The sequence below is a fragment of the Camelus dromedarius genome, chromosome 14 (assembly GCF_036321535.1).
Source record: "Camelus dromedarius isolate mCamDro1 chromosome 14, mCamDro1.pat, whole genome shotgun sequence".
NCBI lineage: Eukaryota > Metazoa > Chordata > Mammalia > Artiodactyla > Camelidae > Camelus > Camelus dromedarius.
In genome coordinates, this window is record NC_087449.1 from 28,648,197 (window position 1) to 28,675,297 (window position 27,101).

The window sequence follows — 27,101 nt, forward strand, 5'->3', positions numbered from 1 at the left end:
TCATGGGGCGTTTGGATTTGCTTCTGGCTGGATAGCTAATTCATTGTCTTTGCCCTTTTTTTGGATGGTTTTTCTTTTTCTTATCACTTTGTAAGGGTTTCTTTTATATTATAGATAGCAATCTTTTTTTCTTTTATCTACATTGCATCTGATTTTCCTTCCTTAGAGGCTTGAGCTGGTGTTATAATAACTTCTTTATTTATCTATGTCAAAACTAGACCAGGAGTTACCAGACAGCAGTGATGTGTCTGAGCCATTTTTAGGACATCACATCTAGAGCAAAGCCTGAGAAAGTGTAGGTTCAGAATGAATGGTTTTAACACTGACTACATGTATGATATCCAAGTGTATTCCGTTGAACATTGACTTGCATGAAATAATTTATAACTGTGGCACCACACAGAGGTATTTCAAATAAGCCAAGTTTCAACATGACCAATGTTTTGAAAATTTGTAAGTGAATTATATCCTTCCCTGCTTTTTAAAAATAGATCATGACTCAGGAATATCATTTTGAACATCAACAATTCTGTCAAGCTATATATTTGGTATTCCTAAGGGCTATTTAGAGATGCAGGACCACTTGCCTTTATAGATGAGTGGCTCTCAACCTGTGGAGGTATGAATTTTAAATTCTCCTTCTATTTTTCATACCTTTGTAGCCTCTTCCCTCACTGTTGAATTGCACTATCATGTCTTGCTACTGTCAGTTTTCCTGCCTCTAAAAGCAGTCTTCTTCCCTTTCTCTTCATCCTTGTGTTGGCTTTGGGCTAATATATTTCGGGAACCATGCTCACTGGAGACATGGCTCTGATAAGGGTCAATAATCACCACCCAAGTCCTGGCCAGGGTACCACTTCTATGAATAAAGTGCATCAGCCTCCAGTGAAAATATAAGTCAGCTTTTTGGGTTTTTTTTTTGTTTTTATCTTTGTTTACAACTTTTCTGGAAAGCTGAGGTTTCTAGGTAAGTGATGGGCTGGCGTGCCATCTGAATTAATTAGGATATAAACCCAACTGCATGTAGCCAAGACACCAAATAAAGCAGTTTAAAATGTGTCTTTAAAATGGTAGAAATACATGCTCAGTCTTGTAAAAGTCTGAGTGCACAGGGCAGCTCCCAGCTGTGAAGTCATTCAGGGTCCAGCCTCCTTCCAGCTTGCTGTTCTCCATCCCTTGGACTTTGTTGACATCTTCACGATGGTACGTCACCACCTCCGCATTCAAGCTAGACGGCTGGGAGAGGGGAAAGAGGTCAGAGGAGGGCCTCCCTATTTCTTTTAAGGACACGGCTAGAAGTTGGACCCATAGTTTTTTAGATCCTCGTTGGCCAGTGCGAAGTCAACTGGCCACTCCTAACAGAAGGGAGACTAAACAGCACTCTTTTATAACAAGTTTTTTAAAACTTATGTATATTTGCTTATTTACACCTAGATTTCTATTCTTTTTAAAAATTTACCCTGTGGCTTTTTTATTCTTATTTTTTATTGAATTGTAGTCGATTGACAATGTTAGTTTCAGGGGCACAGCAAAGCAATTCAGTTGTACATATACATATATATATATATATATATTCAGTTTCTTTTCCGTTATGGCTCATTACAAGAAACTGAATATAGTTCCCTGTGCTATACAGGAGGTCCTTGCTATTTATCCACTTCACATACAGTGATGTGTATTCGTCAGTCCCAAACTCCCAGTCTATCCCTCCCCGCTTGACCTGCCTGGTAACCACAGTTTGTTTTCTCTGTCCGTGAGTCTATTTCTGGTTTGTAAATAAAATTTGTATCTTTTGTTTTTTTAGATTCCACATATAAGTGACATCATTTGTAAAGAGCATTGCCTTTGTTGCCATGTGTTGGAATTGGGTGCGAAGATGGGGAGAATGGAAGATGGGGAGAATGGACGTTGGGGGACACATTCGAGGTCTCTGTCCTCCTACTCCCATCATTCCTGGTGTCCTCTCAGCTTTCTTGAAGGGTGGCCAGCCCTTGAGTGCGATTGCCTATAGTTTTGCTCCCCACCTCCCCTTGTTGTATAGAATGTAAATTAGTTACTCAACAAAGAAAGCTTTATTTACAATCGTTCTCTCCTTGTTTTGGTGAGGGGAATGTTGAGCAGGGGGGAGAATTGAGCTTGCCAGTAACATGAGGCTCAGGGACTAGAAACGTTTGGGCTTCCTGGCTGATACTTCTTTCATTTAGCCCATGTCCTGTCTCGTCCTTTATGGCTCCACACAGGGTTAGTTATTCCTATTTCTTATTCAGCCTTCATTTTCAGCTCTAAGAGGTTCAGGTGTGGAGACCACATGCTTTGGAAGCAGGTGCCTTGGGCAATTCTGTGAGTGTCAAGCGGGAAATCAACCCCCTGCAAATAATACAAGTGAGCTGAGAGTTGGAGATTATGACGTCTTTTGCAAAACAAGGGTTTCCTGGTAATCAGCAGATTGCATTTCTGAGCAGAAGTTTCTGCACCCCATGGGCTCCCATTGCCTTTCTGATTGATCTGATTGATACAGAAGCATCCCTTCCCTCACTCCAGACGGACTCTGGAATTGGGTTTACTCCAGCCAAGTGGCTGATTCTAACTGGTCTCTCTGCTTCCAAAGCACAAATGTGATCTTGTTATTTTATTTTTTTAGTTGGGGGAGGATTTTGAGGGATGAGACTTACTCACGCCCTGTCTCTCTCCAAGTTAAAAGCCAAGGGGGAGATAAATACGGGAGTTAGAAAAAGATGAAACGTGGGTCTGATATGTGTTGAGGCTTGACTGGAGAATTTAGCTTGTGCAGCTCCATCGGACCTCTCGAACTTTCTCTTTACGTTGGCCTGGGTTGGATATCTACATGTTTCCCTTCCCCCGTAGGAGCAAAAGTGGTCTCACAGGCTTACTTCGTGGGTGAGCAATGAATGAGGATCTTCTGAAGTCAGAGAGCCACGAACAAGGGAAGAGAAAAAACTGTTCTGTTGTATCAATTAGGTTCTTAGTTGCAGATGCAATAAATTAAGCAGAAAGGGATTTATTCATGGGTGTTGGGTAGCCAGTTGCATTCCAGGAGGGGCCTGGGATCCAAGCTTGGACATCAGCACGGTTACCCAGACACCATGGAATGGTGGAGATGACACTGTTTGCTCGAGGCAGATAGGAGGATCTTCATCTGAGCTGCCCCGGCAGAGTTCTCCGCACACCCAGCAAATGTCGCCTTCCTTTCTTTCCCTCCCTCCAAACCTCGTGCAAGCTGTCTGCCTGGTCCCCAGAGCACCTTGCAGTCACTTATGGATCTTCCGCAGAAGGATAAAAAAATGCAAATATGGAGCTGGCATGGTGCTGGGAGAGCCCAGAGCATATCTGCTCTAGCCACACGTGTTTGCTCTCTTCTGAATTCCCCCAAAAGAGAAATCAGTCCCTTTCCTTTGAGGAGTGAGGATGGACGCCCTGCTGCCCTGCTCTTCCCTCCTGGGGAGTGGAGAGGAAGTAGCCAGGAAGCCTTTCCCTTGAACATCACACATTGGCTTACAAACCTTACAGGCCACTGTGGGTTTCAGGATAAAACTCAGACTCCTTAGCATGGCAGAAAGCCTCTCCTTTGTTTCTATCCTGTTTTTCAGCCTTGTTCCCCTCCAGTCTTCTTTCCATTCACTGTCTGCCTCTCTCCTCTGGGTGCAGAACTCTCTGAGCTACTTGGAAGACCTTGAACGTGCCTGTGCTCTCCCACGCCTCCTTGTCTCTGTCCCTTCTGCCCCCCACTCCTCCCACCTTGTGTGAACTGCCCCCCACGCCCTCCTTCACGCGACAAACTTCTACTGACCCTTCCAGACCGAGGCATCATTTCCTCTGGCAATCTTCTTCAGCCCCTCCTACACTGACTTAGGCATGTCCCTCCTGGATATGCCCAAAGAACCCAACAATCCTTTCTGGGACTGCACTTCACACGTAATATGTGCCCTTGAGTTTATCCGACCGCTCAAGTTACTGTGTACTTCCTGAGGGCACAGTGTTTATTTTTTATCTCTGTATCCCAGCAGCTAGCACAATGTCTGGTACACCGTGGTTGTGTTAGAGTGGGCAGGTGGCTGGATATGAGCAGAGAAAGGGGGGTGCAGACCAAATGGCAGGAATTGGGCAAAAAGGAGGGGCAAGGGCCAAATGCAGGAAACCTTACATCATGTAAACACCATGGGTCCATGGGCGGAGAAAGAAAAGCAGGAACCCCTGGCTGATAAACAGTCACACATTTTGGGGTGACAAGTGGCCTGAAGGCCAACAAAGAAAAGTGGGAAAAGGCAGGAATCTCCAGTGTCTGAAAGTAAGACCTTTTGCTCATTATGCCCTCATTTCAATAAAATTAGACTTTCAGATTAGAAGTACCCATCATGCACCAACGCCATGACACTTCTGATCCAGACTAAATAAGGACAAAAATCCCTCCTCCCCTCGGGAAGGTGGAGTTGGGATGAAAACCGGGGAGTATGACCCCAAATCCTTCCCTCACCAATGAATATTCCGCCCATTCATTTTCACGCTCTATGTAACCAAACTGGCAAAGAAACTCAGGGCAGCTGCTCACCTGAGCCTGCCTGCTCTCTCCTTGAGAGTGTGCTATGCATCCCTTAATAAACCCTAACTATACTTTCTTGACCTCCGTGTCTCGTCTCTGAATTCTTTCTGCAATGGGACAAGAATGTAGTCATTGGCAACAGTTGTACAAACGAATAAAAGAATGAATGAGAGAGTACTCGTAAAGAACATGGGTTTTAAATTTGGAATCTGACTTTGCCACCATGTAGTTATATAGCTTGGGGCAAGTTGAACATCAGAGGGTTGTTGTGTGAAGGCTAAAAAAAATTATGCATGTCAAGTGCTTAGCATAGAACACATAGCAAACATACAATAAAAGTTAGCTGTGCTTTTGATTATAAGATAATCATTGTCATTGCAGGTGCTCAATAAACAGTAGTGACCACTGGAACATTTTCTAGACCAAAGTGTAACATGGTGACCTGTGACATTTCCTACCTCCTGTAGGACTTACCCCTCCCACCCCCCAATACTTTGAAGCCACCAGTGGATTGAAGGGAGGAGTGAAAATAGACAGAAATTGACAGGAGTCACCATCAGGCAAAACCCTTAACAGAGCAAGCTCAGAGACAGTGTGAGAGATGCCTCCTGACATCAGGTTACAGTAATTGCACTGTCACCAGGATTTTACTAACAGTTCTGCCTCCTTTACATACTTCTTTCTTGACTTCAGAATTTTTCCCTAAAAAAAAAAAATTTGACGCTGAGGTGACACTGAAACCAGTGTCAAAACTTCAGTGAAGGTCAAACATTTTCCAAGGGATTGCCTGGAAGCACACTTCCCGCTGTGTTCTCTCTGCGAGCGTGCAATGTAAAGACAGTGGGAGCTTTAAGCTGATGTCGAAAACCAGCTTGGAACGTGGCAAATGTCTTCTTTGTGCCAAACTCCCAGCACAGTGTCTTACCCAGAGTAGATGCGTTTCCATCCATGTATGTGCAAAATACCTTCTCTTTTTTCTCTTTTCCCTGTGGGTCCATGCTGATTTCACTACATTCAATTCAGCAAACATTTATAGAACCCCTACTGCCTGTAGGGAACACTACTGATTCTTTTCTTCTCTGCTTGTTCCTCCTACCACATTAAGGCTACTGCTTTATTAGAAGTAAAAGCTCATGTCAAAAAACAAATACGTGAGTTGCTGGCATCTACTGTTTTTAAGGGGACAACATAAAAGTGTTTTTATTACTGGTGTCTGTAGAAAGAGTTCCTTGTTATTGGGGACTGAACGGAAGGAGCGTGGGCAGAATATTGACCTGGAGGGAGTATGAAGACCGAGGACCCAGTCCTTATGTGTGTTAATTTGGGCATATTGTGTAACATCTCTGGGTTCTAGGTTTCCCCTAATTATTAAGAACCTTTTCAGGGACCTACTGTATGGCACAGGGAACTATGTTCAGTTTCTTCTAATAACATATAATGGAAAAGAATCTGAAAAGAAAAAATATATATAGATGTATATGTATAACTGAATCACTTTGCTGTACATCTGAACTAACATTGTAAATCAACTACACGTCAATAAAAAATTAAAAATAAATAAATAAAACATATAACCTTAACATCAAGGGGGAAAAGAACCTTTTCAGCCCTCACATATTATGATTCAAAAGAAATGTAAAAGGAATATAACAAAGGTTGGATCTGATGCCCTACGTGGAAGGTGCAGTGGCTTTGGAATTCTAAGGTTGTTTTGGACTGTGGCATTGACGCTTGGCTTGTGTGATGTCGAGCTGAACCTCTCAGCCGCCCTTCTCTCTAAAAGGGGGACACTGCTCCTCTCCTTTCCTGCTGCATCAAGTCGTAGTGAAGCAAAGAGACGATGCACGTGAAAGTGAATTGTGAATGACAAGGGATTGCACACACGCATCCAGTCTATGATTGCTGTTCATAATCATTTTGATTTCGATGTTTTATTTCAATCGAAGATTCCACATTTTACCTTCTGTGTTGTTTGATGGGAGCATCTCCTTTTGGCTTTTGTGGGTTTGTCTTTTTTTTTTTCCCCTCCTGGAAGCAGTCAGGGGATTTCTCCAAGGAGCCAATGCTGTGTCCTCTGCATGTCTTTCCAACCGGACTTGGGCCCATGTGCTTGTCTGAGTGCATAATGTTTTATTTGTTGGCCTGAAAGGAGACCATTTGTTCCCTGCTAAATGAACTGTTACTGTGCGCCTCTGCCCCTCCTCCCCCAACACCTGGGGCTGTATTCATGGGAGAACCCAGCCGTGGATCTCAGGAAAAAGTTTATCAGAAGGGAGAAAACATTTCTCTGCAGGTTGCGTCCTCCGTCGCTGGCCTCGGCTCATTAGGCAGAGCAGGGTGGGTCACCAGTGGGCAGGTCTGTAGGCCTGGGTTCGCACGGGTGCTGCCAGCGGGCTCGGGGACCAAGGGGAGGCGCAGGGCTCTCCCCAGCCTCTTTCTGGCCTGTCTGCCGCCCCTGCCCTGCAGGTGGCTAATTAGCTCTAATTGGATGGTGCCTTGCTGCCTGTGGTTTGGGCGGCTTATCTAAGCTTGCCGCCAGGGGCATCTTTCCCTTATTTGGCCCCGGGCCTGACCTAATCTCACAACTGACCACAGAGAGACCTCTCTCCTGCAGACTGGGCCCTCTGGGCTCTGTCCACCGTGAATGGACTTGGGACAGCTTCTATCCGGACTGTGGTGGCTGGATCTTCTCAGCACAGACCACGCTGCCAGGTCAGCCCTGGTCAGTTCGGGCGTTCAGTGCACTGCAATGATGCTGTGGTTACAGTTGTACCGGGTGTTGGTCCTCCCAGTCCTGGGTCTCTCATGACATCCTGTTGACAACATGAGCCCAAAGTACAGGAGAGAGACCCAGAGAGATTATTTCACAACCACATCCTCCCCACTTCCCCTGTACACACCTCACACTCACTCTCCATCCAGGCAACCTGAACTTGCGACGTCACCAGGACTAGAATTCGGGGCTCCCAACCTGAAGGAGAGTGTGTGTCTGTCTTCTGCCCTGGGGGAACCCTGCTTCTTCGTCTTTTTACCCTCATAACCCAAGTGCTCAGGAAATCCTTGTGGAATTAATTTCCGAGGGCTTCAAAATAGGAAGTTTTCATGGTTAAAACATTTGAATACTGGATTCAAATCCTGGTTCTACACTTACTTAATATCTGACTTTCATCAAGCTATTTAACTTCTCTGAATCTCAGTTTTCATGCTGTTAAATAGGGATGTTAATAATTGGATCTACTGTACAGGGTGCTTGTAGGCATGATATGAGATACAGCACTGGGCTCAGAGTAAGAGTTCATCGAATCTTAGTGATGATCATTTTCATTTAGATCCCTAACCCTCCACCCATCACACAGACGAGGATACTGAGGCTCGGGGGCGGTGGGGGGGAGGCCACAGGCGTTGACTTGTCCAGTGTTAAACAGCTAATGACAGACAGAGGCAGGTATAGAATCTAATCTTCACTGTATCCTGTTCCACTGGGACCCAGATCTGAGACTCAAGTCTACCCTTGAGTTGTCCTTCAACCAGATACACACCTGTCTTTCTGCTTTCTCTTGTCCATGTCTCCTTGGTCAGGCCCCTTCAGATTCTAGGAATCCGACCAACATGGGGCTGGGTAAAGGTCACAGGTGCTGGAGTTAGTCATTCAGAGCTCAGAGCCTGGCCTTTCAGTCTCACTCTCTGAGTGTTGTCTGGCAAATCCCAAATCTGAGGGTGTTACTTCCTCTGCCTCCAGCCTTCAGTGGCTCCCTATTGCCTCAGGACCGAGCCCAAGTCCTTCCCATGGCTGACCCTCCGTCTCCTGGCTTGGGCAGCCCAGTCCTAGGGAATCACTTGCGGGCACCCGTGTGTGCCACACTCGCGTTCTTTCCTGAGCCTTCACATGTGCTGGGACATGGTTTATTAGACATATGGTGCTGAGTGACTCGAAGCTCTTCCAGCTTTCCAGAGCTGTGTCTCCAGAACTCCCAGGACAGAATTCCTGGGGACTAGGGAGCAGCAGGGGGAAGGCCCACCCTTTCCACAGCTGCCTGTCCTTTGCCTTGGCCACCCTTATCTTGCTCCCAATGGAGAGCACACTGCCTGCTGGGCAGGTTTTTTGTCCATGGGACTGTCTTCCACTCAATGTGAAAATATGTTTTTGCCGGACTCTCTCTCTGCTCTGCCTCTGAGCACCCTGCGCGTCCCCATGATGTCACCCATCACAAGGGATCACCGTCCTCTTTGCCTGTCTGGGAGCTCCAGGAAGCACAGACCACATCTATTTTGCCCCACAATGTAGCTTCCGTCCTTGGCAGTAGGGAACCAATAAATATTTGCTGAAGGACTGAAAAAATGAACAGATCCAGGGTTGGAGCAGTGGCAGAGAGGCAGACAGGCATGCGTCCAGGAGAATGTGTGGTCCCCAGTCCTGGCTCATCTGACGTCTTTTGCGCAGCTGATGCTAAACATCGGGCCTAGCCTTTATTTTTCTCATTATGTTTAAAACCCACCAGTTGCCCGATAGTATAATTTTCTAAGTGGTTTCATTTCAGCTCTGCTAATTGAAGAGAACCAAGCTCTTTTTGAAGGCTTACTTTGTGTGTGGCTGTCACTGGTGAGAGGCGAGACTGGTTGTCAATCACTGACAATAGCTCGCCGTTCTGGAATAATTTAAGTTTAGGTCTTTCTTTCACTCAGGCATTCATACCCTGTTATATGTTTTCATACTGAGCTGAGAACAATCTGGGGTGAGAAACTGCCATGTGTTCCAGGAGCTGAAATGTAGATTTCTTTTGCGGTTTCAAATTCCAATGCTCCGTGGCTCAGAGTTGCTTGTGGGGGAAGGTCACAGGTTTGGAAGTCAGGCCTCCTGGACCCCAGGTTTGAGTCCATTGCTTCCCCACCCACTTCTCCAGCCGAGAGAACTTGATATAATTTAGTCAGTTTCTGGGTATATTTCCTGAGACAGTTAAAGGGGCTGTGAGAACTTTGCACCAGAGACGATGATGAGAATTAGGGAGATAATGAGAAGACCTAAGTGAGAACAGAACCTTGGGAAGCAGCTGAGCCGCACACTGCGTGCAGATTCCCCAGGCATCTCATTGTAGGTGGGCCCCCAGAGGGAGCTCTGTGTGGTCGCTTTGCAGGCCCTGGGGATCAGGCAGACCTGCCTGCAAACCCTAGCCCTGCTACTTCACTCACCAGCTGGGAGACTTTGAGTAAATCCCGTGCATCCAGCATTTTCTCACCATTAGTTGGGGATCATGATGCCCACTCATCAAGTTGTTAGGGAGATGGAAATTATGTGAACGTTCAGCATAGTCAGTCCTCCAAAAAGGTGAGTTCCTTGTCCTGAGTTTCATTTCTGGCTCCTCTACTTCCTGGCCAGGTGACTTTCAGCAATGCACTCACTGCCCCTGGACTCAGGCTCTTCGCGTGTACGGCAGAGATGGTGACTGACGCAGCAGGGCACACGTGGTGAACCTTGCCCTGTGCCGGGTATTCTTAGTATTTATTACTTTACATCCATTAACTTATTTACTCAGAGTCATCCTATGAAATTGGCATCCTCATCATCCGCATTGCACAGCTGAGGACACAGAGGCACAGAGAGGTTGAGTAACTTGCTGAAGGTCCCACAGTTAATAAGAGAGAGGTGGGAGTCTAACCCAGTCTGTCTGGCTCTGTAGCCCACAGTCTTAACCATCACTTCACCCTGCCAACCATGATGCTATACCTCTTACCTTGCAGAGCTGTTGTGAGGTGCAGGGAGACTAAATAGAGAATATCTACGATGTTTTGGCTGTTCAGTCAGTATTACTATTATTATGTTGTATCTCCTTGGAGCTTTGCACAGCCTAGGTTTAATAAACACTTATTTTATTGCTGCTTTTGGCCATATGTCTGCTTCTGATTAAGCTTTGATTTTCAGGACCAGGCATTTATCTGGAGCTGTTGTCTTTTTACAAAGCTGGGATGTCATGAGCAATACACCAGGACCTTCCTAGGAACCCTCGCACTGTGTCTTTTGTATGGGTTCTTTGTTGGTGGTCAAGCCGTTGGAAAGAATGACATTAAATAAGGAACTGAGCTGTGTGGTAGAGGTGGGTCCTCCTTGAGCACAGGGAAGGTGAGGTCAGGTCTGCAATTTTCTCTGGCTCCGGGAACAAATAGTCCTCCTGCTTCTCTAAGCCGGAAAATCTCGAGAGATGTGGGGATTGGGGGTGACCTCCAGCCTGCTGGCGATGACACACAAAGCTGAGAGCAGTTTTTAAGGTCTCCTCATCATTTTGCTCTCTCTTTAAAAATTAAATGCCCGACACAGAGGTGTTTTATTCCCAGACCAGCTGGCCTTTAAAAGGATGGCTTAGAAGTGAGAATGCCTCGTGGCTTCCTGACCTCGGGAGTTTTCAAGGGTGGAAAAGGCCACGGGAAGGAAGAGTGACCTCATTCTCTGTGTCGACTTAATGAAAAAGAAATGAAGGCATCAGTCTTAATGACTGAGTTGTCTAGTGAGGAAGCCATGGGAGAGGTCCAGGAGCAAGGATGTGGCAGGGGATTCAGGACTCAGTGGGACGGGAGGTCGGTCGGCTCTGTGTGACACAGTAGGAATGGGATGGGCACTGGGCTGGGAGCGGGAAGGCCTCAGTTCTCACCTCAAGTCTGCCACTAACTGTCTCTGTGATCGTTGGTAAGTTTCTGATCCCTTTGAAGTCTCTAACACCTTTGAAGGTGTTATATTCTGTGTTTAGCCTGTGAACAATACAGTAAAATGGTTAAAAGCGAACTTCGGAGTAAATCCTATTTGCACCACTTCCCACCTGGGTGATTTGGGTAAGTTACTTATCTCTCGAGCCTCAGTTTTCACATCTGTAGGATGAAGGTCTTGGAGGCCGCACCTTTGCTTACTCTGCCCTTAGAACGCCCCCATCACCCTTTTCCACCCTGATCCCTACATTTTTGCCTGCCTACGCCATGTTCCTCCTTTGGAATTCAGCTCTAACTGCCCTTCGAGTGCAAAATCTTTCTTGATGCCCAGACTGATTGAGACGCACCCCAACCCCGCTGTCCTGGTGCTCTCATCACCCCTAGGGGACTTCTCCCTCTCTGTGGGGACCTTGGGAACCTGAGTCCACTTCCTCCCCAGCTCCTCAGAGCCTGCCCTGGACCTGATCCCCAGGTGCGGTCTCTAAATGCTTGTTGATGGAATGAATTTCTTCTCGGTTCTGAAATTCTATGCTGCTGAGTTTATTTGCCTTTACTGGTACCTAATTTCCAAAAACAGACCCCCCAAATACAGTTTTCTTCCTTTCCAAAGAGGTAGTAATTATAATCCTTTACATTGGTATAAAAATTGATACTTGACAGAACAGTTTTCACACTTGTTACTTAGTACCCTACTACTGAGTGGTTTACCAACACTTGAGTTTCAAAATAATTCAAGGCCACAGCTGGATTTTATCCAAATAGATTTAGTTTTTGAACTACTGGAACCATCTGCAGGTAACACATCCTTGCCTGGAACTGACCATATTCGCAGGACTACTGCCCTGTCCTCCACCCCAGATGGTCTTTTCATCAAGCTCTGAGGTCTCAGTGACTCCCAGGTCATGGGCCAGTTTAGGCTGCTTGTCTGGTTTCTAAGCAACAGTGTCTGCACCAGGTACATGACTTCCAAATTCACAGCCTCCTGGAGGAGACTGCTGTTGACAGAGTTGTCAGCAGGGGGACAAAAGGAATGCAAGATTGTCCAACAGGAATAAATCTCAGAGAGTGTTTTGCCAAGCCATCCAAGCATTCATACATTTGCTGCTGCAAGCAAGATACTGGGGAGGGAAGGAGAAGGAATGGGGAGAAAGGGGCAGAGGAAGAGTCGAGTCCGCCTTGCACTGTGGGCAAATCGGTGCTCTTCTCTCCCACCACACCCAGCTTCTCCCTCCCTTCCAGAAGGCCTTGTGTGAGCTGCATGTGGTGTCCTTCCCCTCCTCATTTGTTTTCTCTCTGTGCCTTTGCCCATTGTCGCTTAGGCTCCTGATGGGCTACCTGAGTGGTCCCAATGCCGTTGGTGCGGGGCTTGAAGACACTGCTGCGCGCAAGCTGTAATTTACTAAGCAGATCTCCCTCAACCACGTGCTGTCTTACCTGGGCTCTCCTTTGCTACTCGAGTCTGTTTCTAGACCTCACTTTAATTTGAATCTGCTGTCCCTCTGCCTGGAATACCCTATCCATCCAAGTTTCTTCCCGTCTTCAAGGCCCACATGGAGTTTTGTCCCTCCATAAAGCCTCCCCAGACGAATCCATCCTTTGGCAGAATCCACCCTCTCTGATTTTGGATAGCTTTGGGATTAGAACAGAGGGCCACGTGGCTCCATTGCCTCCAGCTTCCCTCCTTGTACCTTTTTCCTTTGTGTATTTCAGATCACTTACTTTTAAAAGATTCCAAAGTTGTTGAAGGAAGAATGAACTTTTCCCTAGATAGTTCTATGTTTTCAAATGATTCTGCTTTTAGAAAGTTCTGCAATCTTGGACAGTCAAAATCTCTTAGCCACAGTTTCCTCCTCCATAAAATGGGGTAGCAATGGCTATCTTTTGGAGTGCCTGTGAGAATGAAATGAGTCAGGATAACTATCATGGAGGGCTGCGTCTGGCGCTGAGTAGCACTCAACAGATACCATCAATAAACACTGGGCTTCTCTAGAAGACTTTGGTAGGAGATTGTGCCAAGGATTAAACAAAGGGTGGTATCATTAGGGTCTGTGGGGTCATAACGCCTGGGTTCACATCCAAAATCTATCATCCTGTGCCCAGAGCTAGCTGCTTCACCTCTCTAAACTTCAGTTTCCTCCTGTGTGAAATAAAGACAATCAGGGGACCTACCTCATAGGGGGTGATACAAAATTAACCATGGAAAGCACTTGGTAAAGTGCCTTGCACTAAGCAAGCTCTCAGCAAATGTCCACTATTTTTGAGGAGGTGGATGGTATTTTCTTTCATTTTCTTAACAGTTCCACTGCCTTCCAGCTGCTCTGATGAGGGAACTGTGGCCCCGTCTGTCATCATGCCTTTGATGAGTCAGATGACTACAAGTTAGCAAGAATTTCTGTACACCCACCTTAAACCCAGCCTCTGTGCCTTACTTATTTTGTGGCTTTCAGAAAGTGAACCTCTTTAAGCCTCCTTTTTTAACAGCTGTTGAAACAGGATAATAACATCTACCTTTAATGGTGAAAAAAACCCCAAACAACAAAAACCCCCAAAACCTAGTACCAGCATACGTGAAAGCACTTTGTGAACTGATACGTGTGCTACAAAGGAAAGTTACCTGTATCTGCTGCTATTACTCTTATTATAATCAACCAAGCGACATTAGCGTAGCATTGCTCGTGTGCCACTGTGGGTTGGGTCTGAGGAAGTCTCCAACATTTTTTTTTAATAGAGATACTGGCCAACATTTTTTGAATAGAATAACTGTAGTCAGTTGAAATGCCTTGCATTCTGAGATGGCCTGAGTTAGTGCTCCAATCGGGCCATCCTAGAATGGTTGAAGCCCAAAGCAATCAAGAACTGAGGGTGAGCAGTTTGAAGGTCCACCCCATCCTGGCTCTGCCACCCACGTGAATTTAGCCAAGCCATTTCATCTCTCTGGGTCTCGGCTTTTTTTTTTTTTTTTTTTTTTTTTTTTAATCTACCAAGTGGGTAGACAACAAGTCTTGAAGGTTCTGTGAAGGTCAAATGAGATGGCCGATGTTAAATTACTAGGGACATTGGAGCATGTAACGTGTGCTGTGACATTTCCCAGTTTCCCCGCTGGTGTGCAAGATTTTGGAAGGGAGCAACTGTTGTCCATGTTTCCTCAATGCTTAAACAATGCTCATAAGATCACATTCAGCAGATGCTCAATAGCTGGAAATAGATAAATAGAGCATGGTTGCTGCTCATATTATTAATAAGCTTCACTCTTTCACCCCCTAAACTCCTTGCTAAAAAAAAAGTGCTGTTCCTCTAATGAGGTGGCCTTTTAAGCTTTACTAGTTGAAGCTACTACCGCCCCTACTACTGCTGCTAATTGCTATTGCGTATTAAACACCTCCTGTATTGTAAACCCTTGTGATAGGCTCTTACTGTGCAGTATTTTTAGCACTCAGGGCACTTCTGCTGTGAGGCAGGTGCGGAACCTAGGCTCACAGAAGCAAGAGGAAACTTGCTCAAGGGCACGCATCTTACAAATGGAAGAATGAGGGTTTGAACCTAGTTTGTCTGATTGCAAATTCTATGCTTGTTTCCCATACCCCGCCACCACTGGGAAGCCAACAAGCGGCCCAATTGTCCTGTAATAGCCCACAGTTGAGTGAGGCAGTGATTTCTCCTGTGAGTGGATTAGAAGTAATTCCCACTTTGAGAACGCAGGGGGTGGGAGGAGCAGATAGGCCAAGGTAAAAAAAAAAAAAAGCCAGAGAAGCAATCCTTCTTTCAAAGGAAAAAAAAAATCATCTGTATTTGGATTCTTTTTTACACATCCAACCCAGCAGAAAATTGGTTTGTGGAAGATGTAGGTCGTGGCTCTGGCCCCAGCATCTGGACGCCTAATATTGTACACTATATTACCAGAGTAATATCGTGCACTTTATTAGCACCTGCAGGATTTGGGATTCCCATGGGGACTGTTCTTTGCTGTCAGATGTATAAGGCCATTTAATCTCCTTTATCAGATCTGGTACTGCCGCCCCCACCCCCACCTCCTCTTGCAGACCAATAAAGAGAATTTCTTCAGATGCATTGGTCTGAAAACTAGCTTTTAAATACTCCTCCATTCTCCCCAACCTTTGTATTTAATAATCAAGCCAACCAAGGAGGTGTCAATGCCTTGAAAAGCAGCCTTGTGCAATTGAGTAGCAATTTTCTCGGGAAATTTATAATTGGAACTTCATCTTCCTTAGGCAGAGACTGGAGGAAGAATTGGCTAATTATGCCCAGCCAGCTCTGGTCTCACCCAGGCGCTGTGATCTTTGGGGACAAGGTTGGCATTCTTTCCTCAGAAACCCAATGACACCTTTGGTTCTGGCTGGGAGAGATGGCTAGAATCATTTGAGGGAGAAGGAGAATTTTCTCTGGACAGAACCCTGGTCTCTGCCTGGCCTGTTTGTGGGCCACTTTTGACAGAACCAAATAAGTTGGTCGGGGCTCAGAGAGATTGATGTTCAAATCCAGTTCTGTGTTTATGCACCGTGTGCTCTGATGTGTATACATACATGCAGTATGTGCCAGCCCTGGAACCGGTACAGGGGACCGTGACATTAAGACATGGCCCTGCATTTGGAGAGACCACGATCTCGTGGATAGAAGACATGTCTGAACAGAACATGGTAAGTGCCAAGGGGTCACAAAGCAGGCCCTTGGCCCAGTCATGCAGCTCTGAGCAGGCACTTGGAGGAGAGGATGGCTAAGCTGCTGCATCCTTGGGTTGGTCTCCTCTGCTGTAAGCCTCAGTGTCCTTAGCTGTGAAGTGGGCAGTAATACCCACATGGAAGGGCTGTTTGACGAAATCAGCTATATACTATCTGTAAAATCCTTAGCCCTGTGTCTACTACGTAATAACTAGTGTTATTTAAAAGAGACAAAGGGGCTGAATAATACCACTAATACTCCTTTTTAATTGCAGTATATTCAGTTTACAATGTTGTGTTAGTTTCTGATGTACAGCATAGTGATTCAGTTATGTAGTCTTTTTTATTTGTATGAGAGATCTGGAGAGAACTGTGGATAAAGATCTGAGAGATCAGCATTTGACTCAAGTCCCTTCTTAGCTGTGTGACCTTAGGGAAGTCACTTCACTCCTCTGAGCCTCAGGCTCCTTTCTGTCTGAGGGCAATAAGGTCGGGAGGATCAAATCAAACAGTTAAATGGGAAGGGCCCTATGTTATCCTTATAACTATAGGTTTAAATGATGTGAAAAAGTCAGCTCTAAAGACGAGAGGGTGTTGGGTTCCCAGGAGGTGAACTGGTGATTGAATAAGCCCCGGGCTTGGTGTAATGAGTGTCTATCTGTAGGATATGATGTTAAGCAGAAGTTCTCAACCATGGTGGGATGGGAGGAGAGAGACCGCATAACAATTATCCAGGAAATTGTTTCCGAAACATTTGTGTACATATTCCCAGTCCTCTTCCTCCCCATCCCACTGATTACCCCAACTATATCAGAATCTGCAATGAACACTGGTGATTTGCATTTATAAAAAGCTGATACTGCCCCCTGCCATTTCCCTAAAGTTGAGTTCTGCAGTTTCCAAGAGCGTTGAAAAGTCCACTTGGTGCTAAACCCACATCATTCTACCTCTTATCATTGTCACTTTAGCCCATTAGCCTGTCCTGATGCCTAAATGGTGTTCCAGTGGATTAAACACTCAGCCTTCATATTTGGCCTCCATCTCTATCAGTCTATTCGGTGTATCCAGCCAGTATCCCACAAGCTGGGCAGTTTTAAAACCTGGAACATTGGTTGTTTGAATTATAAGGCTATGGAACCTCTAGGACCATCAGAACTGGGACCTCTCCAAGAACAAACCAGGCTTTTAAGAGTCCTGGTGGAACTGAAGTTTCTGTAAGACCCTGAGCTGCGCAGTCATGGGCACAGCCCTGTGCTAGTGATGCCACATTGCGTTTGCACAGCTCTCCGCTTGCCCACACACTAAGCCAGTGAGCCTCCGGCAGCGCTACCCAGTCGCCAGAGCACGTATTGTTGCCCTGTTTTACATATGAAGTGAAGGGTTCCAGAGAGGTTAGGTGGTCGCAGTGGGTGAGGATGCAGCCACGTTCATCTGATGGGGAGGCTCCCTGTCCACCGTGTGCCAGGCATGCTTCCTGCCCAGGGAGCTGTGTCACTGTGGGTGGATGTGACATGGATTGCTTGCCTGTGCCAGTGGCTGTTTCAAACGGGACATGCTTGGGAGCTGCCATCACGTTACCAGCTGATGCTGAGAATCTGCTTAAACTTCCATTCTTTGCGACGCAGTCCCTTGAATCGTCCCCATTGTTGGGGGTCAAGTGTTGAGTTGTATGAGGACCCTGTGAGCAATGAGTGGGCAGATCATTTCTAGCAATATGTATGTGACCGCGTCACCGGGGAGGAAGCGGCACAGCCCGATAAATTGTGATTCATATTTTCTCAGGCATGCTGTCGTTCGGTGGACGCTTGGAAAAAGAGAGAAATATGTCTATGTTCATGCGTGTGTATACATTTGTATGTGTGTGAGGGGGTGTGCATATTTTTAAGAAAACTTAATCAACAGCAGAACGTGAGAGAAAACCATAGCTCTCTAAGAATGTTTCTAGGGTTAAAAAAAAAAATCAGTTTCATAGCTTTCAACCTGGGCTGTCCAGGAGTCACAATGATAATGCCTTATAACTATAACTTAGGCTTGTAAAATGTATTCACATTGATAATAATAATAAATATATTAATTATTCATTGCTCAGGACTTACCTAGTCCTAACACTTACTGGACCCCTTTTATATCTCGTTTTATTGAATTCTCCCCGAATCTCTATGGCATGATTATCATTATCTCCATTTTATTTATTTTTTGTGGGGGGAGGAGATAATTTAGGTTTGTTCCTTTCTTTATTGAATGGAGGTGCCGGGGTTTGACCTGATGACCCCGTGCATGCTAAGCACGCGCTCTGCCATTGAGCTGCGCCTCCCCCGATCTCGTTATCGCCACTTTAGACCGGGGAAGTGGGTCCAGTGAGGAAAAGCGCCTTACCCCACGCTGCGCAGCTGAAAGGACTTACGGGTCTTCAGTAGAGAAGATCTGAAACTCCAAACCCAGTGCTCTCTAAATTTCTACATGGCTGACTCTAGAGCTACACTTCTATAGGTTTTCATTTTTTTAATTAAGGAAAAACATGGCTGTGCTGAAGGGTTCTTTTCGTTTCTTTCTCCCTCCCTCCTCCCCCTCCTTTTTCTCCCTCTCTTCCTCTTTCCCAGAAGGAACAAGTCATCTTTGCTTTCCTGCAGTGACAGCCTCTCGTGGCTAGAAGAAAATTTAAAGATCATCTGTTTTAGACCAGTGGTTCATAACCATGGTTCACGTCAGAATCACCTGGGTTAAAAAAATTCCCGCCTCGATCCCATTCCAGAACAATTAAATCCGAATCTTTGGAGTCATCAGTGGCTTTTTTTTTTTTTTAAACTCTCCATTTGATTCTAATGTGCATCCAAGATTGAGAACCACTCATCTGGGGACTCACTGACCATCCTTCTACAATATCCCTGCAAAATCATTATGCACCTTGTGTTCCAAGGCCCGCAGCGGTGGAAAGTTTACAGTCCTAGGAGGCAGCTGATTTCATTTTTGAGCTCTTCTATTTAGGGAATGAACAACCAAGAAAACAAAACAAAACCTTGTTGCAGGTCAAGCAGTGCCACTTCTGTTATCTCATTTAATCCTCATCGGACTTTTATTATTATCTCTACAGATGAGGAACCTGAGGCTCATTTATTCTTTTCATTCAACAAATGTTTACTCCATTTATACCTGCTTGGTGAAAAGCCTGTTATAAGCACTGGACATGCACAGATGAACAAGACAGGCTTGGTCCTGGCCCTCTGGGACTTTTCTTTATCTGGGGAAGTCAATCATCAAAAACCCAGATCACACAGCTAGCTAACCACAGGTGCACTGATGGTTTGCAGAAGGTGGATCTGGCCTCGTGTGGGTGCAGGGAGACCAGGGAAGGCTTCTTACGCGGAGCACCCCTCTGAGCTGGGCCCTGAAGGACAGGGAGGAATTGACCAAGGAAGGGGTGGTGCAGTGAGGGAGGCTACTGTGTGTGGAAGGTCACAAGGCAGGAAAGGGCTCAATGCTTTGAAGGGACTGGAAGGTGGCCGACATGTCCCCAACACTGGGAGAGGGATTCCAGAGGTTGGCTGCAGCGGAGGGTGGGCAGGCCCCGCCCAGTCCACCCACTCAGGCCAAGAGAAGCCTTTGAAGGTTATGAACCACAGGAGAGGTGTGGCCAGAGGACGGGCCTTCTTCCACTATCCCATCGCTTCCTGCCTTTCTACCTGCACAAAGCATTTCCTTCCGCCCTTCCTTTGTAGGCATGCTCTGAGGGGTGAGCCACAGCCAGAAACAGCGCATCAGTCAATTCCAGTGGGAGAATCCTGTGTGAGGAGGGGAGGGACCCCGAATGGACAGAAACCCAGAGGAGGAGCTGCGGGTTCAGAGCCCATCTCTCTTTACTCTAGCGCTCCTATCACTCTGTTCTGAAGAATAGCGTGTATTTATTTTAAATTGAAGCAGAGAGAAACTATCACACATCTAACTGTAAATGAAATGGCCAAGATTGAGGGAGTTTTACTCCTTAGAAAAGCACTTAGAGAACGTGTAAACCTCATCTTCAATCCCTTTTTAAAGAGCACCCACAATCTAAAAGGAGGATCTTAAGCACCCGATGTTGTAAGAATCTCCTTGTGGGAAGTGTTCCACTTTGGGAAATTGGGGAGATGGACTTTTTTTTCCCTCTCTGTATGTAAAAAGCCATGTGCAAAAGCCTCCTCTAGGAAAGATGCAGAGATTGTGGTCGCTGAGTATTTTATTTAAATACTCCGCTTCATTGATTTGTTCTCCTTTCTTATCTTCCAGCAACCTGACACAGGCAACACACAGGTACTGACCCAGGGATTCAAACCCGGGTCCAGGACAGAGGAACCAACAGATACAGGCACCCATGGTCCAAAGCATGTGCAGGCTTTATGTGCCTGTATGTAATAGGCACACACTCACGTACTCACACTCACGCAGGCAGCCACTGACCTCTTCACTCTCCTGCACATACATATGCAGACACCAAACACCTAAAACTTTGACCTTTAGGAAGCAAAACATGCCTCATCTGGGCTGTGGAGTAGAAGGAGCATGGGCTTTGGAGCCAAGGAGACCTGAAGTCAGATCCCTGCCCATCACCTTGACTTGGACAAGCTGCTTATCCTGTCTCAGCTCCCCCCCTTTTTTTAATTAGTGAAATGCAGACAAGAACATCTAGGGTTGTTTCAAGAATTAGAGTTAATGTGTAGGAGTACTGAAACATAAAAGATGCTCATTCTAATTATTATGTGCTTATTAGAAAACTCAAGCCAGAATAAAACTGCCTAGATCACGCTTCAGTTCTAGTGATCCAGAATTGAACCCCAGTTCCAGGAGCCCTGAGAGAATCCATCTAAATTCAGACCCCTTTGTGCTGTGTTTTAGAGGCATCTCTAAGTCACAACAATCAAGGCTTCTGATTTTTCTCTCCATCGGTCATCCCAAATATCTCTTCAGCCTCAATTTCTCCTGCAGTCTCTGCCTGGAAAAAGCATCAGAGTCCATTGCCTTCCTTTTGGATTGGTTGGCCTGTGAGAGTTACATCCATGCATCCATCCATCCAACCATCCATCCATCCATCCATCCAATCATCCATCTTTCCATCCATCCATTCAGGCATACACTAAGGTTGGAGTTTCCACAGTTTGGTCTATGAGGTATGAGAGGTCCAGGGGCTAAATTATTGAATCGCATTCTCCAAGAGCAGTCTGCTGGTGGCATTAGGATCTCCTGCAGAGGGCAGAACCCCACTCCAACCCACTGAAACAGAATCTCTGGAGGTACGGCCCAAAACCTACATTTTAAACCAAACCCCAGTAGTTCTAATGCAGCCTACACTTGAGAACCACTCACTGGACCAATATCCTTACAAGGAACACAGACTGGCTTTTTAGGGAGCCTCAAGGGGTAATTGGGGTGCAGTATTTGGAAATGTGCAGAACTTGGCTTATGACTGAACATTTGTGGCCATTTGAAAACCTTCATTTATGCATTCATATAACAGGTGCCTAATCTGCACTGGGTGCTATTTGTTTAATAAAGATATATCAGTGCAAGGGCTGATGGGCCCCCTGTCTTCAGGAGGCTAGCAATCTAATAAAGAGAGACAGGCAGTGACCACCCAGGCACACAGATCAGTAAAGCTATCTCTTGGAGATATTAGTGCTGCAAAGAAAATATTGTCAGAGAATGGGCCAGAGGCCGACTGGGGTTGAGAACTACCATGACCATGGTGGTTACAGAAGGCCTCTCTGAGGTGGGGGACATTTGAGCTGATGCCAGAAGACAAGAAGGAGCCAGAGTTGCATGGATCTTAGAGAAGAATTTTCAGCATATGGAATGCTTTAGGGTGTTTAAGGTGGGCTAGGAGGGTCATAGTCTAGGGAGCCAGGAAGGAGGTGGGGAGGTGAGGAGAGCCCAGCAGTCAGCCTTGTAGACCACAGTAGGGGCACGTGGTTTTTATGCTAATAGCCTAGGTGAGGCCCGTTTCTGCAGCCGCATCAAGGCAGAGAGGGAAACAGAGCATCTGTCTCTCCAAATGGCCTTTGATACATTGACTTCTCTGACAGAGGCTCTCTGAAACCTGCCGGGGCTGAAAAATCCCACTGCTGGAAGGAAAACCTGAGCTCTGACTCCTACCTGTTGTGATTAGATTTTCCAAGATTGCTCACTCCAGCTAGAAGACAAAGGAGCCCTGTAGAGGCCACGGTGACCTGCCCTCAAGAGCACTCACTTGGAATCCTCTTGCCTGGAGAGAGTGATCTCAGCCAAAAACTTAGCCTTGCTCCAACATTAAGGCGTAATCCCATTTTTAAAACAAAGTTGCAAAAATGTTGCTCCTACAAACCTTTTGCTTCTGCAAACCATCTAGCAAGAATTGAGGTCAGTAAACAAAGAAATCAGTGTGTTCTTTTATTAGTCAACAAATCCGAAAAGCCTTTTCTGAGATCACCAGGGACTTCTATATTGCTCAGTTCAGTGATCACTTTTCAGAACTCATTTCACCAGATGTCTAAGCAGAATTTTATGTAGGAGATCAAATCCACGTTTATTTTTTATCCAATTGTTTTGTTATGGTAAAATATACAGAACATAAAATGTTCCATTTTAAGCATTTTTTAGTGTACAGTTCAGGGATATTAAGTACATGCATATTATTGTATAACCATCACCACCATCCATCTCCAAAACTCTTTTCAGCTTGTAAAACTGAAACTCTGTATCCGTTAAACAATAACTCCCCATTTTTCCCTTCCCCCAGTTCCTGGCGACCATCATTCCACTTTGTATCCCTGTAACTGACTACTCTAGGTACTTTGTGTAACAGGAATCATACAGTAATAGTCGTTTTGTAACTGGCTTATTCTATTTAGCATAATGTCCTTAAAGTTCATCCATGTTGTAGCAAGTGTCAGAATTTCCTTCTTTTTTAAGGCTGAATAATATTCCATTGTGAGTATAGACCACATTTTTAAAAATCCATTTACCTGTCAATGGACACTTAGATTGGATTGATGTTTCAGCTGTTGTGAATAATCCTGCTGTGAACAATATCTGTTTGAGTCCCTGTTTTTAATTCTTTTGGTTATATACCAGAAGTGGAATTGCCAGATCATATAGTAATTCTATTCTTAATTTTTTCAGGCACTGCCATACTGTTTCCTACAGCAGCTATACCATTTTACATTCCCAGAAACAGTGTACAAGGATTCCAATTTCTCCACATCTTTTCTCATCAATGCTTGTTATTTTCTGGGTTTTTTTTTTTTTTTCTTTGATAGTAACCATTCTAACAGATGTGAGAGGCTATCTCATTGTAGTTTTGATTTGGATTTCCCTAATGATGAGTGAGGTTGAACATCTTTTCATATGCTTATTGGCCATTTGTATATCTTTGGAAAAACGTCTATTCAGTTTCTTTGTTCGTTTTTGAACTGGGTAGTTTGTTTTAGTGTTGTTGAGTTTTAGGAGTTCTCTCTATATTCCCATCTTTTTTAAAATTCCTTTTTATTTTGGCGTTTCTGCTGCCACACCCTCCTGGTATATGTGTCCTCCATGGTTTATCCTTCTGAGTCTCCTTCACCAGCTTTTAATCCTAAGTGTATCCTCTAAATGCTGATATTCCTTACAGCTTAAAGATGATTCAGCCAGTGATGAGCAAAAAGTATGAATTGGGTATTCTGGAAGCACACAACATTATTCCAAACAGGGTTCAAGAAGTCATCTAGCCCAGAGGTTCCTGAATAAGAGGTACTGATCTGAAAGAGGAGGGCAGTGCACTCCTGACAGAACAGCCAAGGCAAAAGCTCCGAGGACTGAATGGCATGACATGGCATTGCAGAACCTGGCGCTCTTAGAGCACGAAATTTATGATGGAAGACAGTGAAAAACGAGGCTGTGGAAGTGTAAGCAGAAGTTGGTTGGGAAGATCTTTCTTTTCCTCTTTCATTCTTTTTCTTCTGTAGACTACAATAAAACACTGAAATGCTTCAAACTAGGGAATGACATGTTTTGCATTTTAGAATGATTCTTGTGGCTACAATGTAAAGGATGGAATTAAATGGGTAAAATTGAAAGGCTCTTGGAAAATCCAAGTAAGAGATGGTAGTGGCTTGGCCTAAACTGTTGGCAACAGAAATGGAGAGGAGTAGATGGATCCCAGTAGATGGACATGAGAAGCCATTTTGGAGGCAAAATCATCAGATACAGAGATTGGATGAGGAGAGCAGATATTAAACTCCTGATTTAGAAAAACATGAAGAGGTAGATTCTAGAATATAGCCCCTTCAGCAGTTCAACAAAGTAACTTGGTTTTAGCCAAACTTATATGACTTTTCCCTTTGACTTTCAGACTTAAAATTTCTCTATATGAAATGCCTAGGCTGGAAAAGACCTCAGTGATTCTTTAAATTCCTCTTGTTACAGATGTGGAAACTCAAAACAGAAACAGACTCACAGACATAGAGAACAAACTTCTGGTTACCAGGGGGTTAAAGGGATAGGAAGGGATAAATTGGGAGTTTGAGATTTGCATCTCTTGAGGAGTGATGGAAATGTTAGGTAACCTGACTGTGGTGGTGGTTTCATAGGTGTCTACATATATCAAAATTCATCAGATAGTGCATCTGAAATATATGTAGTTACTGTGCAGAAGTTGTACTACAATAAAGTTGTTTTTAAAAAAAAGAGATGTGGAAACTGAGGCCCACCAAAGGGTAAGTTGCCCAAAGCTCTTCACTCTCATTCCTTATCATGTGAAATCTGACCTCTAAGAATGATCAGATCACTGCAAGTCTTTCTTTCTCAACGTCAGGTACTTACCTGAAGATACTGATATTGAAAATAACAGCTTTAGTGTTATGTGTGTGTGTGTGTCTGTGTTTTTAGCATTTTTTAATGTAATTGACTCTAGAACCAGCATTCAAAAGCAACAAAATACCAGGTGAAGGAGGTTTAGGGGTTTCTTAACTATATTGGATCTGGCACACTGATGACCCTACCACCTCCACCCAGCTCTGATTTTTCTCATTTAACTATAAGTTTCAACATCCAGCTGATTTGTACCTAAATGGAACTTGAATCAGAAGAAATTACAAATCATTCCAATGAAACGTACCTTGGTTCACTCCTTCTAGCTTCATGGAGTTTTCTTCCTAATTTTAAGGGGATGTTGGGAAGAAATAAAAGCCTTGAGATGTTGTACTCCATTAAGTTAATATAAGATGGGATGTGTTTAAGTTTCTGCCCACCAGCTGCATTTATCTTAATTTCAGGGAACTCCAAGAGCAGGGGGATGGTTTTTCTGTAACCCTTAATGTACCCAAGAGAAGAGGCAATAAATGTAGTAAGGTTTGTACACCCTTCCCAAAGCAAACCAATTAGATGGCCCCAAAGTCAGAGCTTCAGGCAGAATTGCCTGAGAGAGTCCATATTGGTGTTAAGAATGTGAACCTTGAAGTACATGTCCATGAATTCCAATCCTGGCACTACTGCTTATCAGGTGCATGGTCTTTATATGTTAACTAACTTTTCTGTGACTCGCTTTGCTCAGCTGTAAAATGGGGATCATTATGGCTGCACCACAGGATCATTTTCAGATTCAATGAGCTGTCAACAAGGTCGTGCATACAAAGCACTTAGTCTATTGCTTTGTACCTAGTGGGTGTTCAATCCGTCCTCTTCTGGCTTCCAAATGTGATGCTGCTATAGGAGACTTACATTGGAACCAGAGTATGAGGAAGTGGTTCATTAACAACTGGCCCAGGGAGAATACACTCCACAGGAAACTGCAGGGCCATTAAGCACCAGTGGTGGTAACAAGGCCATTAATTTCCCAGGGTTTCCTTTATCAAGCTGCACAGTGAGATGATGCTTAACCCAGTGGGAGGGAAAGGGTTTGGTGGGATCTGGGGGCAGGAGAGCACAGCTACTTTGTAAGGTAGACCAGCTGTGAAATGCCAGAAAGGATTGTGTATTCACTGTGTCTGCACTGATCAACCCTAAGGACAGAGCATCCGAAAATCACTCCTTGTGTTCATTGCAGGTAGTGAGGCATAGAGTAAAGAGCATTGATTTTGAAGTCTTAGACCTGACTGTGAATTCTGTTTCTGCCATAACTAACAGTGAGACCACATGTGAGCTGTTTTCTCTCTTACTGCCTCGGTTTCCTTATCCAAAAAATGGGGAGAACCATGAGTTACTGTGAGGGAAAATACAGGACAAAGCCCTTTAAGAATATTTTTTTTAAACCTTAAAATCCTAGGGAATAGGAGTGTTATAATTTTATGATTGTAGCAATTTAAATGTGTGCCTTTTCTCACTTCCTTGTACTAGCCTTCTATTTCTCCTCCATTTGTTTGATTAGAATAGTAGATGTATGATTTATTTCTAGAGATTGTCAACTACTCATGCTTTTGCTAAAATCCGTTGCAAAACTCACCAAGCAAAGAGCAGGTACAACATGATCTTCAGAATAAGTTATTTCATTAGAATGAATTTCTGAATGTGAAAAATCAATATCACTTCACAGGAAATTTCTGGAAGAACTGAATAGACCCACATATCACCATATCGATTTGAATGAGATGTCTAAAATAATTTTAGCTTCGATTTTTTTTTAGGCAACTAGGACAAAAGAGAGAGATTTTAGAAGTTATATACATAACTATGTCAGATCGTAGAGGGTTTTTTTTTAGGACAAACCTTAAATGTGGAAATAGCTCTCAAGAAGTTTTTACAAGGCTCCAGATACCAGTGCAGTATCCTTACCATGGCTTATGAGACCTTACATGATTTGGTATCCACCTGACTTTCTGACTTCATCTCTAGAACAGGCATGCCTCAAATATATTGTGGGTTCAGTTCCAGACCACCACAATAAAGCAAATACTGAGATAAAGTGAGTTATATGAAATTTTTGGCTTCCTAGTGCATAAAAAAGTTATGTTTATGTTACACTGTAAGTGTGCAATAGCATTACTTCTAAAAAAAGCTATGTACATACCTTAATTATAAATACTTTACTGCAAAAAAGAATGCTAAGCATTATCTGAGCCTTCAGTGAGTGGTAACCTTTTTGTTGGTGGAGTGTCTTACCTTTATGGCTGCTGACTGATCAACGTGGTGGTTGTGTAAGGTCAGGGTGGCTGTGGCAATTTCTTAAAACAAGACAACAGTGCAGTTGCTTTCACCCA

General features: G+C 44.6%; 1 protein-coding gene and 1 pseudogene across 2 annotated transcripts in view; one reads left to right on the top strand and one right to left on the bottom strand.

Moving 5' to 3' along the window:
• Positions 1-27,101, top strand: part of DAB1 (DAB adaptor protein 1) — a 1,070,346-nt gene that overhangs the window by 10,536 nt on the left and 1,032,709 nt on the right. The gene's annotated exons all lie outside the window — the stretch shown is intronic.
• LOC105092852 (RAB6A-GEF complex partner protein 2-like) overlaps positions 1-27,101 on the bottom strand; it is a 129,353-nt pseudogene that overhangs the window by 1,437 nt on the left and 100,815 nt on the right.